The sequence below is a fragment of the Anolis carolinensis genome, chromosome 2 (genome assembly GCF_035594765.1).
Source record: "Anolis carolinensis isolate JA03-04 chromosome 2, rAnoCar3.1.pri, whole genome shotgun sequence".
Taxonomy (NCBI): Eukaryota; Metazoa; Chordata; class Lepidosauria; order Squamata; family Dactyloidae; genus Anolis; species Anolis carolinensis.
In genome coordinates this window covers 162,815,998-162,830,439 of record NC_085842.1, presented here as the reverse complement: position 1 = coordinate 162,830,439, position 14,442 = coordinate 162,815,998, and the positions used below count along the sequence as shown (strand labels likewise).

Sequence of the window (14,442 nt, the reverse complement as noted above, 5' to 3'; positions counted from 1 at the left end):
TAAAATAAAAATAGCCCTGCTCGTTGTTGACCTAAGCAATCTGAAAGACAGTTGCATCTGTCAAGTAGGAAAATTTAGGGACTGCTTATGTGGAGAGGCTAATTTAACTGATTTACAACATCGGATGAGGAAGTACTCCATCAAAAAAGGACTTGTCATCCCAGTGGATGAAACCCTCACAAAGCCAGAAGCTGGGAAGTTAAATAGCCTCTGTGTCTGTCTGTCTCTGTGTTGTTTGTCTAATGGCATTGAATGTTTGCCATATATATGTATATTGTGATCTTCCCTGAGTCCCCTTTGGGGTGAGAAGGGCGGAATATAAATACTGTAAATAAATAAATGAATGAAAGAATAAACCCCTTAATATGGTTCCTCATGTTGTGGTGACCCCCAACCATAAAATTATTTTTGTTGCTACTTCATAACTGTAATTTTTCTACTGTTATGAATTATAACGTAAATATCTGATATGAAGGATGTATTTTAATTCACTGGACCAAATTTGGCACAAATAACCAATACGCCCAAATTTGAATACTGGTGGGGTTGGGGGGGGGGGATTCATTTTGTCATTTGGAAGTTGTAGTTGCTGGGATTTATAGTTCACCTACAATCAAAGAGTATTCTGAACTCCACCAATGACTGAATTGAACCAAACTTGGCACACAGAACTCCTATGACCAGTAGAAAATACTGGAGGGGTTTGGTGGGCATTGACCTTGAGTTTTGGAGTTGTAGTTCACCTATATCAAGAGAGCACTGTGGACTCAAACAATGATGGATCTGGACCAAACGTGGCACAAATACTCAATATGTCCAAATGTGAACACTGGTGGAGTTTGGGAAAAATAGACTTTGACATTTGGGTGTTGTAGTTGCTGGGATTTATCGTTCACCTACAATCAAAGAGCATTCTGAACCTCATCAACAATAGAACTGAGCCAAACTTCCCACACAGAAATCCCATGACTGGCGGTGAGATCTTCAGCCTTCTCTGCCTAAGGGGTTCCTAAGACCATCAGAAATATGTGTTTTCTAACTGTCTTCGGCGACCCCTCTGACACCCCCTTGCGACCCCTCCCATGGGGTCCTGACCCCCAGGTTGAAAAACACTGGTCTAGGTGGTGTTAGAAAACCTTTTACTGTTACCAGTATTTTCACGATCCCAACATTGAGCAAAGAGGAAGAAGCAGTGATCGAAGCAACTACAGAAGGCCAGATTCATACCCACAGCCAGGGATTCCACTATTTTGTAGTCAAAGACAACACACAAGGCTTAATCTCAAAGGCTATTTTCTTGAAACAATTGTTAAATGCAATTTTTTTTACCAAGGACTGCTATGTACAGGTAACACAGGATGTGTATGCATATACATCCACAGCTGGCATATACAGATGTAATAAGTAGCATTTCCCCCCTGTGGATGACTAAAAAGTGGCCCCATTGCCAGCAACAGGAAAATCCTGCCTGCCCGCAGTTACAGCTCTTGCTCATGGGAGTGTGGTCTTTAAAAATGCATATGCTCCCATTTCCTTTAGTGCCAAAAGTAATGCTCAACAGCACATTATGCAATTAGGGGGGAAAACCTGCTATGCCTTCAATGCCCTAGGCAAGTAAAAATTCCAGGATAAGCGCACTAGAGGTTCTCCTGTAACTGGGAAGCTGTGCCTATAAATGCACAACCCATTTTATGAAATCTTGGAAAGACAGGCTAAGACTAAGCAAAGAGCATTCTGCCCACAGCTCAAAATGTAAAAAATCAAGCAATTAAGGTTGCACTATTGAGACTTGTAAAAGCTGGCAGTAACCTCCTGTATTACCAAATAACAGCTCACAACTATCTTGTGGTTACCAAATAGCAGCTTGGAGGGAAGCAGGAGTCATTAGAGCTATTCAGCTTTAGTAGGTTTTGAACCAGGCAACTGTTTACAGCTTCCACTGAAGATGATGTGGCTCCTCAACTACTTGGGACAACCTGTTCCATTGGCCCACTATTGCGCTGGGACACCTTTCAATAAGTATTTCATGTATTTCTCAGCAAATGCAGCAAGCCAAAGATATTAGAGAGCTCATCAAAAGAACTGTAGCATGACACCAATTACATACTCATGGATGGAGTGGTAACATCCATCATATAAGACTGTGTGACCGACCAAGCTGAATTAGTCACTTTTAATTAAGGGGCCAGAAACACATGCCAGAAACAGTGACTTTGACCTGGAATTAGAATCGCGGAAGTCTGCATGACTAGTTACTAACTCGATTCTGGCATCCATACTGCACAGTCCTGATCTGGCCCAGCAGTTGGATGGCATCCACATAATCCACTGAGGCCAGGACCGGTTCTGCACTTCCAAACTGTCACTCTTACGTTCCTCCTGTTGATATAGTCATGGTGTCTATCAGGCATGGAACTAGTGGTTATTGCCATTCAGCACCTTCAGTGATGCTAGTCCAGTGGTTCTCAACCTGTGGGTCCCCAGGTGTTTTGGCCTACAATTCCCAGAAATCCCAGCCAGTTTACCAGCATCTGGGAACCCATAGGCTGAGAACCACTGTGCTAGTCAGAGCAACAAAGTTATTGCGGGTGTGGTAGGAGAAAATATCACTCTCTCTCTTTCCCCCTTCCCCTTTCCATTCATCTCATTGCTCCGCTAGCATCTGAATAAGTCCTGAGCAACCACCACCATCAGTTTCATGTCTAGTAGTCCCTGCAATGGCTAGAATGGCAGTGAAAAGTAAGGGCCATCCCTTGTTCACAGGTTACTGGAGCTTAGGAAAAGTTGGATTACTGTCTGAACATCTGCAGCTGTTGCCAAATAGAAAGCAGCCCAACTATTTAAACCAGACCAAAATGCAAATAAATATACTCTTTATGTCATGTGGATGCCACAGAGTCCATTCACCATCAAGCTGACTCATTTTGCCTTTGTAGATGGGCTCAAAGGCAACTATTTCCCAAGCAGACCATATATAGCACTTTTCTTATACATGTCTCAATAAATTTGAGCCTTCCGTTATATCAGTAAAAAGACTATTCATTATTAGGTGACACCCTGATACTATAAATATATAAGGTGTTGCAGGAAACAAGAGGAACTCACACCACTTAATTTTCAATGCTATCTCTTGCTTAGAAAGCAGAACAAATCATCCTACAAATCTCCTGATGTAAAATGCTGCTCCTCTACAAATGAAAGCGACCTCAAATGGTTGAGCTGACTATGTGGCATTGCATAAGAGACACCAGGCCTGTCCCTCTTAAGCCTTTCTCTCTCCTGAACTCATACACTGAATAGGTTTACACCTTGCCATTACTCCATAAGTGGGCATAGGTTGTTTTCAACCTATGTAGTTGTCACACTTCATACTGAGTTTAAGTATAAAAGTCATTATGCACCAAAACAGAGGTAAGTAGAAAATCAATACGTATAGTTCATGAAGTGGTAAACAACTGCTGGACGACCGTGGGGTCATTATATCTTTGAATGCTTCAGTAAAGCAGGGATGATAAATGGACAATCCTCTAAATCTTGTTGAACAGAAATTATCTCATCATCTGTTACACTTGCTCTTATGTGAACTGATGTCAAGAAGCCTTCAGTTCTATCCTAACTTAATACACTCATTTTTCATTCACACTTGTTGGCCACACAACTAACCCATACAACTTTGTGAGCTCTAGTTGGCTCTGTAGATTAATGTGGATGTTTAAGTCATTATATATTTCTGTTTGACTACATTCGGTTTAATTTATTAATGTTAGGTTTAAATTATTGGTGTTAGGTTTAATTTGATATAAGGTTTTAATGTTGTTTTCATATGTGGGGTCTTTCTGGGATTTTATGTTGATGCTTGCTTGCATTGAATGTTTGCTATTGTATGTTGGAATCTCCCCTGGGGAGAAAGGGTGGAATACAAATAAAGTTGTTGTTGTTGTTGTTGTTATTATTATTATTATTATTATTATTATTATTATTATTATTTACATGTATGCATGTAAGTACATGCATCAGTGAGCTGGCGAACTGGGTGAAGTTAAAAGAACTCAGCAACTTCTATCCCATCAAGACCAGTCTAAAAAATAAATAGAGCATACCTGCATTCTGTCAAATATCACTCGTTAAAGAGGGTAAGCGGGTCTAATTGATGGATATTTTACTCCCTCCCTTACCTGCAGCAACCTAGAGTGGAATGAATATGCTGCTTTTACAAAGCATTCATTTGTAACCCCATCTCTGTTCCCAAACAGGATTCCTGGTAATTCTGCTTAGTCTACCCACTAATTATGAAGACTGTACAATCTTTCATGGGAAAGTTATAATTCTTCCAGTACTGAGATCTTGATCTGTGATTTGTGTGGGCAGACACTCAACTCCCACAGATATCCTTTGTGAAGACCCGGAGCACCTAGGCCTTTCAATTGGTTTTATTTACCCAGCAACCTACCATGAAAACAGCTTTGACACACCCAGAGTCTAGTATACTAAAACAGGTTAACTACCAAGCAACCAGCTTGGCTGCCTGCCTAAAATGACATATTTCTTCTTACTTTATATGAAATATTTTCCATGGTATGAAGTGTTATAAATGTGTCACCTATACTGTATTGCTAAAAGAAAGACGGAACAGGGTCAAAATCTGAAGTGCTGACTCTGTAAACAAAGCCAGCTTAGAAGAAAATGCTATAAACCTGTGTGCATAAAGCCATGCTCCTATGTACCAAAGGATAAATAAACCGAACAAATACAAGGAACATGACTTTTTATAAAACAAGGGGACTGAGTTTGCCAAAGCTTCCAAAACAGGTATTTTTGCTTGTTGCAATTAAGAATAATTACATACACACAGTACTCCATGATCACATGGAGCTTTATATGACATATAAGACGTCTGTTGCTTCAGAGCAGTTTTCCTCTACCTGATATCCTCCAGGTGTCTATTTGGAAATACATTTCCCAGTATTCCTGATGAATAGCTTTCCTTGTGTAGGTTAATGGGATCTGAAGTCTGAAAGATGCAGAAAGCAAGAGACTGGATCAGGCCCAGGGTCTAAAATCCAGCATCTGCTTTCCTGCACAACACTAGCTAGCAAATTGCTTCTAGGTTTGTAAACAAACAGGGAGGTAAAAGCTCTCCTTCAATTTAAACACAAATGATCTCATTCACAATAAAAGTAATATACATTCAGAAAAAGAGAAAACGTGTGTGCATGTATGTGTGCATCGGGGAGAGAAATTAAAATAAAAGAGAGAGAAAACAATATATATTTGGCATTCGATAGGTTTGGTTCCATGAACCCAATTGATACCAGTTCTGTCCATGCTCAAATGTCACAGTGACTTAGTATAAAATGGCAAAAATCATTGGAATTAAATCTATCTTTCTTTCTTTCTTTCTTTCTTTCTTTCTTTCTTTCTTTCTTTCTTTCTCTTTCTCTCTCTCTCTCCCTCTCTTTCTTTCTTTCTTTCTTTTTGGAATACTTTCAAGCTGAATCTCTGGGAATGGAAGCTGTGGAAGAAGTGGGCTGATTGCATGACTAAAACTACAACAATACAATATTGAAATACTAAACTAAAATACTGAACACTAATTAAATAAAACATTTAACACAAACTGATTGAAACACAAGCAGGTTCTGACTCCGCATATTCAAACTGTAATAAAGAGTGGCAGGGAGTATTCCATTACTACAGATCCAACTAAATAACCGTACTAGGATGACTAGTAAACATCACCACAGATTATTGAATTGTTAGATTTTTTTAATAACCAAAAAGTCCTTAAATGATTTCCAGTCTTTCAAAAAAATTCTTCAGTTGCAAAATCCACCTTTAGCATTTTCGGATTGACAGGTCAATTCACTGGACAACACACATTTTGGTGCCTCAAATGTTTTTTGGTATATATGACCTGCTAATTCCTAAAATGGCACCAGTTTTCCCCTATCAGCTATATTTTTTGAGATACAGAACCTATGCCATATACCAGTCTTCAACTGCTTGCTCACAGAAAATAATGAAGACCATATCTAAGAAGTTAGAGTGGAAGCAATCTATCTAATTACAAGTCTTCTTACAAGTCTAGTATCATAGATTCACCTAATCATGGCTCAAACATACTTGGGGGGGGGATTCCCCCCCAAAAATCATGAGTTTTGTCACATACTGATATGTAAGTATTCCCTGCTGTACCCTCCTGCCATTTGACGGATCCTCATGCTCATGCTTGAATCATAGAATCAGATGAAAGAGACCTTGTGGGCCATCCATTCCAACCCCCTGTCAAGAAGCAGGAAAATCACATTCAAAATGTTTGAGTTGTTTATTGCACATGTTTGAGTTGTTTTCCATTTTTTATAATCTGTGGATATACACCACTGCAGATGCATGGATTTTGATATCCACAAAAGCCTGGAAGCAAACTACAGCAGATGTCGAGGGCCCAAAGTACATGTTTCCTTTTAAATTATTGCACAATTACTACTTTTGCAGTTTGAACTTTGTTTTCAGCAACTGCAGTAATCTGAGGACAAAAAGAGAAGGAGGAAAAAACTAGGAGATATTTTAAAAGTAGGTGAAAAGTGAGACTACACAGGATTAATTGGGACTGTCCCTGCCAAATCAGGACAGTTGGAAGACTATCTAGGTCAGTCTGGAACACTCTTTCGGCAACCTGAAATCAACAAGTAAAGACTTCTGCTTTTTCATTGGTTTCTAATTATCCTTCAGCAACTTTATATCTTCTTTTTGGGCTTCCCATAGTGTATCCTCTTGACTCATTCACCTAGGCATACTATTTTCCTCAATTCTAGACAGGGTAAATACAAAATCATATCCTGTACCCTAGTTTTGACTCTTTACCCTTCAGAGATAAGTAGGGCAAAAGAAGGAAATCTTCCACAGATATATAAACCTTCCTTGCTTAGTTTCTCCATACCTCACAACCTCTGAGGATGCCTGCCATAGATGTGGGCGAAACGTCAGGAGAGAATACTTCTGGAACATGGCTGTACAGCCCGGAAAACATACAATAACCCAAATCTTCTAATTGTTTTAGGCAAGATGCTTTTATTCTCTGCCATTATCTAACAGAAGCCAGTATGTGTGTTCTGTTATCAAGCCCCACAATTCCTATAATAGGAAACTATATATGGTGCCTATCCTTCCCTAAACATTGCACAATGGAGAACCCGTAGTTTCATTGACATTATCAGTTCTTTGATATAAACACCTGAAGTCACTGAGACCAACTATCAAAGGTCCTCTGATTAATAGAAGCACACAGGAAAGGTAAACAGAGCAAAGGCCAACTAGGAATAGAGGCACTGTGCCAGGCGGAAGCAGGAACAGGTTTCTGCTATGCAAACATGTATATTAACTAAGTGCTTAAAAAATATGGAATTGTGACTCAGAGTTACTAAGAATAAGAGGGTGGGACACTGAAGAAGTGTGCTTGATATATTCAGGGAAATCTTAGTTGGATCCCTAAACCAGGGAGTAATGGAAGAGCAACCTCACGGATGCCTGAAGACGAGTACAAATCTATTCACCACTGCCAATAATAATCTTGCCCAACATACTATTGGAAGTAACACAGAACACACGATGAACAATTTCATGCACATATCATGAAATCAACTAAGATCAGCACTGTCTGAAATTACACGTATAAAGCATGCAAACCTCTAGACGTTGCTGAATTGCAATTCCCATCAGTCATATTCAGCATAGCCAATACTAAGAAATACTCAAGAGTTGCAATCCAACAACATATGATTTGAAGAGGCAACTCAAATAGAGAAGACACAACAAATCTTCTACAGTCCCAGAGAGCAAACAGACACATCCTGTATATATGTCTACTTGATGCTCCATGGGTGTGTGAGTAAGAACATGAATTCTAGCATTTGGAATAGAATTAGCCTTCCTGATCTTGTCTGTCTTATAGATAAATTGATAGCATTTTTATCTGTAAGCCTTTCAGGATATACAGAATGATGAATAATTGAATTAAACAGAAAAAACCTTGAGCGTTTCAGATGTTATTGGACTCCACAACACTAGATGTTATGGTTAATGGTTGGGAATTGTGAGGGCTGTCGTCCAATGACAAATGGAGGGCTTAACCCAATGACCACCATTGCTTGTGACCCCCCCCCCTCCGACTGCCCTGATGGCAAAGTCCATAGTCTTGTAGCATCCCCCACTATCTGGAGACATCAGCAATCAACGAACAAAAATTGTTGAACAGAAATTACCCATACTTTTATCATCAGATGAAAATAAGATCTCAGTGCTTGCCAAGTTACAGATGATGTGTGTCTCTTCAGCAGACTGAGAACGTATCTGCCAATGTTGATAAAAAACATTACAGCGCTTGTAGTTCACAGAAGTTCACAGGTACTCCTGGCCAGTCGTAAGGCCAAAAGAGCATAGGGTTACAGCCTGTGCTGGATGAGGTTACACCCCCCTGAAGTCACAGGTTTGCAGCTTAGGAGTTCTCGTGGATTCATTGCTGAGCCTGAACCCCAGGTCTTAGCGGTGGCCAGGGGAGCTTTCGCACAATTAAAACTTGTGCGCCAGTTGCGCCCATACCTTGGGAAGTCTCACTTGGCCACAGTAGTCCACACTCTTGTTACATCCCAAACATTACTGCAACACGCTCAATGTGAGGTTGAAGACTGTTCGGAAGCTCCAAATGGTCTAATGGCCGGAAGCCAGGTTACTCACCGGGGCAAGTAGCATACAACTCCCTTGTTACGTCAGCTCCACTGACTGCCAGTCTGCTACTGAGAACAACTGAAAGTGCTGGCTTTGGCCTATAAAGCCTAAATGGTTCTGACCCAGCTTACCTGTCCGAATGTATCTCTCTCTATGAACCACCGCATAGATTAAGATCTGGGAAGGCCCTGCTCTCGGTCCCACCTCCTTCGCAGGTGCGGCTGGTGAGGATGAGAGACAGGGCCTTCTCCGTGGTGGCCCCTCGGCTATGGAACTCCCTCCCTAGAGACATTTGATCAGCCCCTTCCCTTTTAGCTTTCAGGAAGAAAGTTAAAACATGGCTATGGAACCAAGCTTTTGGAGAATAACTATTTTTATTTGTTTTAATTCTTGTTTTAATATGCTTTTATCAATTGTATGTTTTTAAGGTATCAAATTGTTGCTGATATGTGAAGCAGATTTGCTTATGTGCAGGGTTGAGAAGAGAGGGGGTACAACTGTGGCAAATAAATAAATAATAGAAGGGGCCCTTGGTGGCACAGTGTGTTAAAGCGCTGAGCTGCTGAACTTGCGGACCAAAAGGTCCCAGAGTCAAATCCCGGGAGCAGAATGAGCACCCGCTGTTAGCCCCAGCTTCTGCCAACCTAGCAGTTCGAAAACATGCAAATGTGAGTAGATCAATAGGTACCGCTCTGGCGGGAAGGTAACGGCGCTCCATGCAGTCATACCAGCAACATGACCTTGGAGGTGTCTATGGACAACGCTGGCTCTTCGGCTTAGAAATGGAGATGAGCATCAACTCTCAGAGTCGGTCACGACTGGACTTAACGTCAGGGGAAAACCTTTACCTTTACCTTTACCTTTAGAAGAGGACAAGAATGCTCACTAATAGAGAAACCCCATGATAAGTTCATCCTATTAGGGTTTCTGCAAGTCAGAAAAGATTTGAAGGTACAAAGCAATAACAACTACTACTACTTCTGGAAAAACTGATCCAAATCTTAAGCAGCATCCAAACCTTGAATATTTCATATTTGTGTAGGTGAACTCACAACACAATGTTGCCAATCACCTGTTCACCCTAATTACTTCCTAGCTTAGTGTAACAATACTACTGAAAAACAAATAGCACAAATTCCATACAGATGCATAAAGCTATGATCAGTGGGGTGACTGTATGCAATTAAAGAACTGTCAAGTCAGCTTTGCCACTATCTACTGATATGCCAGTGATAAACAAAACAAGGACAGATGGAATCGCATACATTTAAATCAAGACTAGGATGTTGATAGACTTTAACTCAGGGGTCCTCAAACTTTTTAAGCCGAGGGCCGGTCCACAATCCTTCAGACTGTTGCGGGGCCAGATTATCATTTGAAAAAAAAAAATACAAACAAATTCCGATGCACACTGCACATGTCTTATTTGTAGTGCAAAAACAACAACAACAAGAACAACGAAAGAACAATGCAATATTTAAAAATAAAAACAATTTTAACCAACATACATTTATCAGGATTTCAATGGGAAGTGTGCTCCTGCTTCTGGCCAATGAGATAGTCAAGTTAATTAGGATTGTTGTTGTTGTTGTTGTGTGCCTTCAAGTCATTTGAGACTTTGGGCGAGCCTAAGCCTAAAATGTATTTATTTATTATTTATTTATTTACTGCATTAATTTACTACATTTGTATCACACCCTTCTCACCCCGAAGGGGACTCAGAGTGGCTTACAAATTATATGTACATACAATATATTATATTATTAGCATAGCACAATATTAGCATTATATATTACTATATTGAACTATACCACTATACTGTAATATTATTAGTAATATTATATGTAATATAGAATATATAATTAATATTATTATATGGTAATACTATTAGTGTTATATTGTATTACATTATAATATTATTATCAATATTATATGTATATACAATATATTATATTATAAAACTGAGGGCGAGGGCCAGGTAAATGACCTTGGAGGGCCGCATCCGGCCCCCGGGCCTTAGTTTGGGGACCCCTGCTTTAACTCCTATCAGTTCTTGATAACACAGCTAATCCCGACAGTTGTTTGGAGTTGTACTCTCCAAACATCTAGAAGACCAAATTTAGTCAATTCAGTGCCCAGCCCACAATACACTCAAAATTCCAACCCAAATTTGATAGCACTGCCCTATGTTAGAGCTTTGGAATAATACGTGAGTACTGATACACAGAAGTCATGGTCTGTGGACTGGTGACAGTCTCTACGACAGGCCTGCACAACCTGTACCCCTCCAGCTGTTTTGACCTCCACCTCCCAGAAACCCTGGCCAGCTTGTTCAATGGCCAGGAATTCTGGGAGCTGGAGACCAAGGCAGCTGGAGGGTCGCAAGTTGTGCAGTCCTGCTTTATATGCCATTGCTTGCTGGTTCCTGCCATGATTCCAGAAAAGAATGAAACAACTATAGCCAATGGGCACAGCTTGTGATATACCGGGGGGAAACCACTAGTAGTCCTGCTCATTGGTTAGCTTGAGACATACTGGGTTAGGAGGACAAAAGTCTATCTAAACCAGTGGTTCACAACCTGTGAGTCCCCAGGTGTTTTGGCCTACAACTCCCAGAAATCCCAGCCAGTTTACCAGCTGTTAGGATTTCTGGGAGTTGAAAGCCAAAACATCTTGGGACCCACAGGTTGAGGAACCAATGATCTTAATCAAACATTCTCTTTTAAAGTCCAGGAGTTCATGATCAACACTGATAGCAACAGACATCTTCTATTATTTGTCCACAGGCAGGCGGCTTGCAAATTGCCACCATCCTCTTGCATCTACCAATTGTCTTACAGTCCAAAATATTTAGCTAATCCTTTATAAGCTGTATGCTAAGTATCGCAACTTCCTGGACATCACGCTAGATGACACGAGTTAATGACCAATTTTGTAATGACATTCCCTTTTTAGCTTATCATAAAAACCATCAGTTTCAAGAAACAATTTTAATTCTTAAATTTGAAAAGAAAACAATTGTCCTCTAGGCATTCTTTCCACACCACTTGTTCCATACAGCTATCCAATCCATAGTCCTGTTATACTAGTTAACAGAGGGCTCTATGTTTGAAATCCTTCACCCAATCTTCTGTGATCTTACCCAGTATTACTCTCTGTGGGTTCCTTTACCTTGTGCTCCAAAAGTTTTATCTGGAAAGTCCCTTAGTCTTTAGGAGCAGGTCAGGGATGAGCATTATATTTTACCAATCATTTTCTTTCTGCTTTTTCAAAAAAGGTAAAACAATCCCTGCTCTTGAGCTGTCCTTTAAGAGAAAAAACTGGGGTGAACACAATAGCAGCAAACAATATTCTGCACGGTCACATTTATGAAGCCTTGGTTTAATCCCAATCTAATTACATCTCTGCCCTAACTTGTTTTTCTTCAACATGGGACTACAGATATGATTACAGCTAGAAGAATATAATGACCTTGTTTTGGAAACATATTTTCTTTCTTTCTTTTTTAAGTTTCACTTGAGCATCCAGCCCAGTGGTTCTCAATCTATGGATCCCCAGATGTTTTGGCCTTCAACTCCCAGAAATCCTAACAGCTGGTAAACTGACTGGGATTTCTGGGAGTTGCAGGCCAAAATAACTGGGGATCCACAGGTTGAGAACCACTGATCGAGCCAGACAAAGAGATCCACATAAATGTGAAGCCTGCACCCAGCATGTTAACACTGGCTGATGAAAATCAACAATAGTATTTTCATGCTTTCTTGAACTAATAAGATATGAATGTAACATTTCCCAGTACAGTATGGTGGTGACCCTGGTGGTGCAGTGGGTTAAACCGCTGAGCTGATAAACTTGCTGACAGAAAAGACAGTGAATTCGAATCCAGGGAGCAGGGTGAGCTCCTGCTGTTAGCTCCAGCGTCTGCCAACTTAGCAGTTTGAAAACATGCAAATGGAGTAGATCAATAGGTATCGCTCTGGTGGGAAGGTAACGGCGCTCCATGCAGTCATGCTGGCCACATGACCTTGGAAGTATCTAAGGACAATGCTAACTCTTCATCTTAGAAATGGAGATGAACACCAACCCCCAGAGTTGGACACGACGAGACTTAATGTCAGGGAAAACCCTTTACCTTTACCTAATACAATACAGCATTGTCTTTTCCCCATTTTGTCCAGAACTCAGGAGACTAGAAGTCCTAGATACATTGGCTGAGAAAGTCCAGTCCCCAAAATTACTGTCTAGAAATTCTAATTTTGCCTCCTTCAATTTAGTAAAAAGACAGGACACACTGTTGCTTGCTGTCAAGTCAGCTTATGACAATCACACAAATGAGAGATCTGCAAGTCACCCTGTTATCAACTATCCTGCTCAGGTCTTGCAAAACCCAGACTGGCTTCCCTGATTAAATCTGTAATATGGGCCTTTTTCTTTTTTCTACAGCCTTTCACTTTTCAAAGCATTTTGTGTCTTTTCTAGTGAGTCACTTCTTGCCATAAGAAAGATATGCTAGAAATGATTTAATTAAGACTTTTTCTTCCACTGTACATTCCAGATTTTAAAGCAATGTCCTATGAGTGCTTATGCAGACGTAAGGCTCACTGAATACAACCTAACCCCCACTTCTCACTCCCATTTGTAGGAATAGATATAAGACCAAATATTTAATTGCATTTGATTCGGAGTTGTCAATGTGTATGTGCACAATGAAGAATATTTGTCCCAACTGAAATCTTTTCTTAAGAATAATACTAGAGTTAATACCACATCTTGGCATGAACTGCTATTGCGGAAGTCTGTGGAGCATTAAGAAAGAAAATGTCTGTGGTAAAGCAACAATGCCTTAAATATGATATCACTATTTTCCTTCCAAGCTAGTTTTTAACCCTCTGTGCTTAACTTGGAAAGGGAGAAGGAGAGGCAATTTTCTAAGAAGGAAGCCAAATGCCACATTATAGGTTATGTCAATGCCACAGTAGTAAAAAAAATAAGCATTTTTCATGTCATTCAGAAGACATTGCTCCTTCTACAGCCAATGTGTAATTTGAAAGGTATTGATTCCGAATATCCGTCTAGGACTCCAAACTGCCACACCCAGTTTGCAGTAATGAATCACTCATTTCCTAGAATTAATGACAAATGTACAGTAATTTCTGACAGTATCTAAATGAAAAGCTGAAAGCAAACTGTTTTGCCTCCCAACAGTATGGTACAGGTCTATAACAGTTAACAAAATAGGTGTGTTTCTGGGCTTTAATTCTTTACCAGACAATGTGGTACCACAGACAAGAGCAACACAGATTGAATAGGGACAGGTTCCTATACCACAAAAAGGAAGAGCAGTTCAAGTTTCAGCAAGTGGTTCGCTCAAAACTACCAATATGCACATGAAACAAACAAATCAGGAAAGCCTGGAAGAAGGAAACAAAATGTTTTGACCTTTTTTAAAACTCACTTGAAGACTGTCCAAAATGTATTCAAGGACAACCTTAAGCTTTGTGATTGCATTGCTTACTGCAACTACACTGCCACAACCTCACATTGAAAGTATGTGTTATTCCAACCTTTTTCACCATCCTTCCAGAGTCAAGGTAGCTAAAAAACTTTCCAGCAGGACAACAGATAAACCGGAAAATGTGGGAACAGGATGGGCAGAAAAGGCATTTATAAAAAGGAGATTCATCTGACATTTTGTATACCTGTATAGTGAAAATCCCT

At 40.1% G+C, this 14,442-nt stretch overlaps 1 protein-coding gene across 2 annotated transcripts in view; it reads right to left on the bottom strand.

Moving 5' to 3' along the window:
* tom1l1 (target of myb1 like 1 membrane trafficking protein) overlaps nucleotides 1–14,442 on the bottom strand; it is a 59,332-nt gene that overhangs the window by 30,595 nt on the left and 14,295 nt on the right. The window lies entirely within an intron of this gene.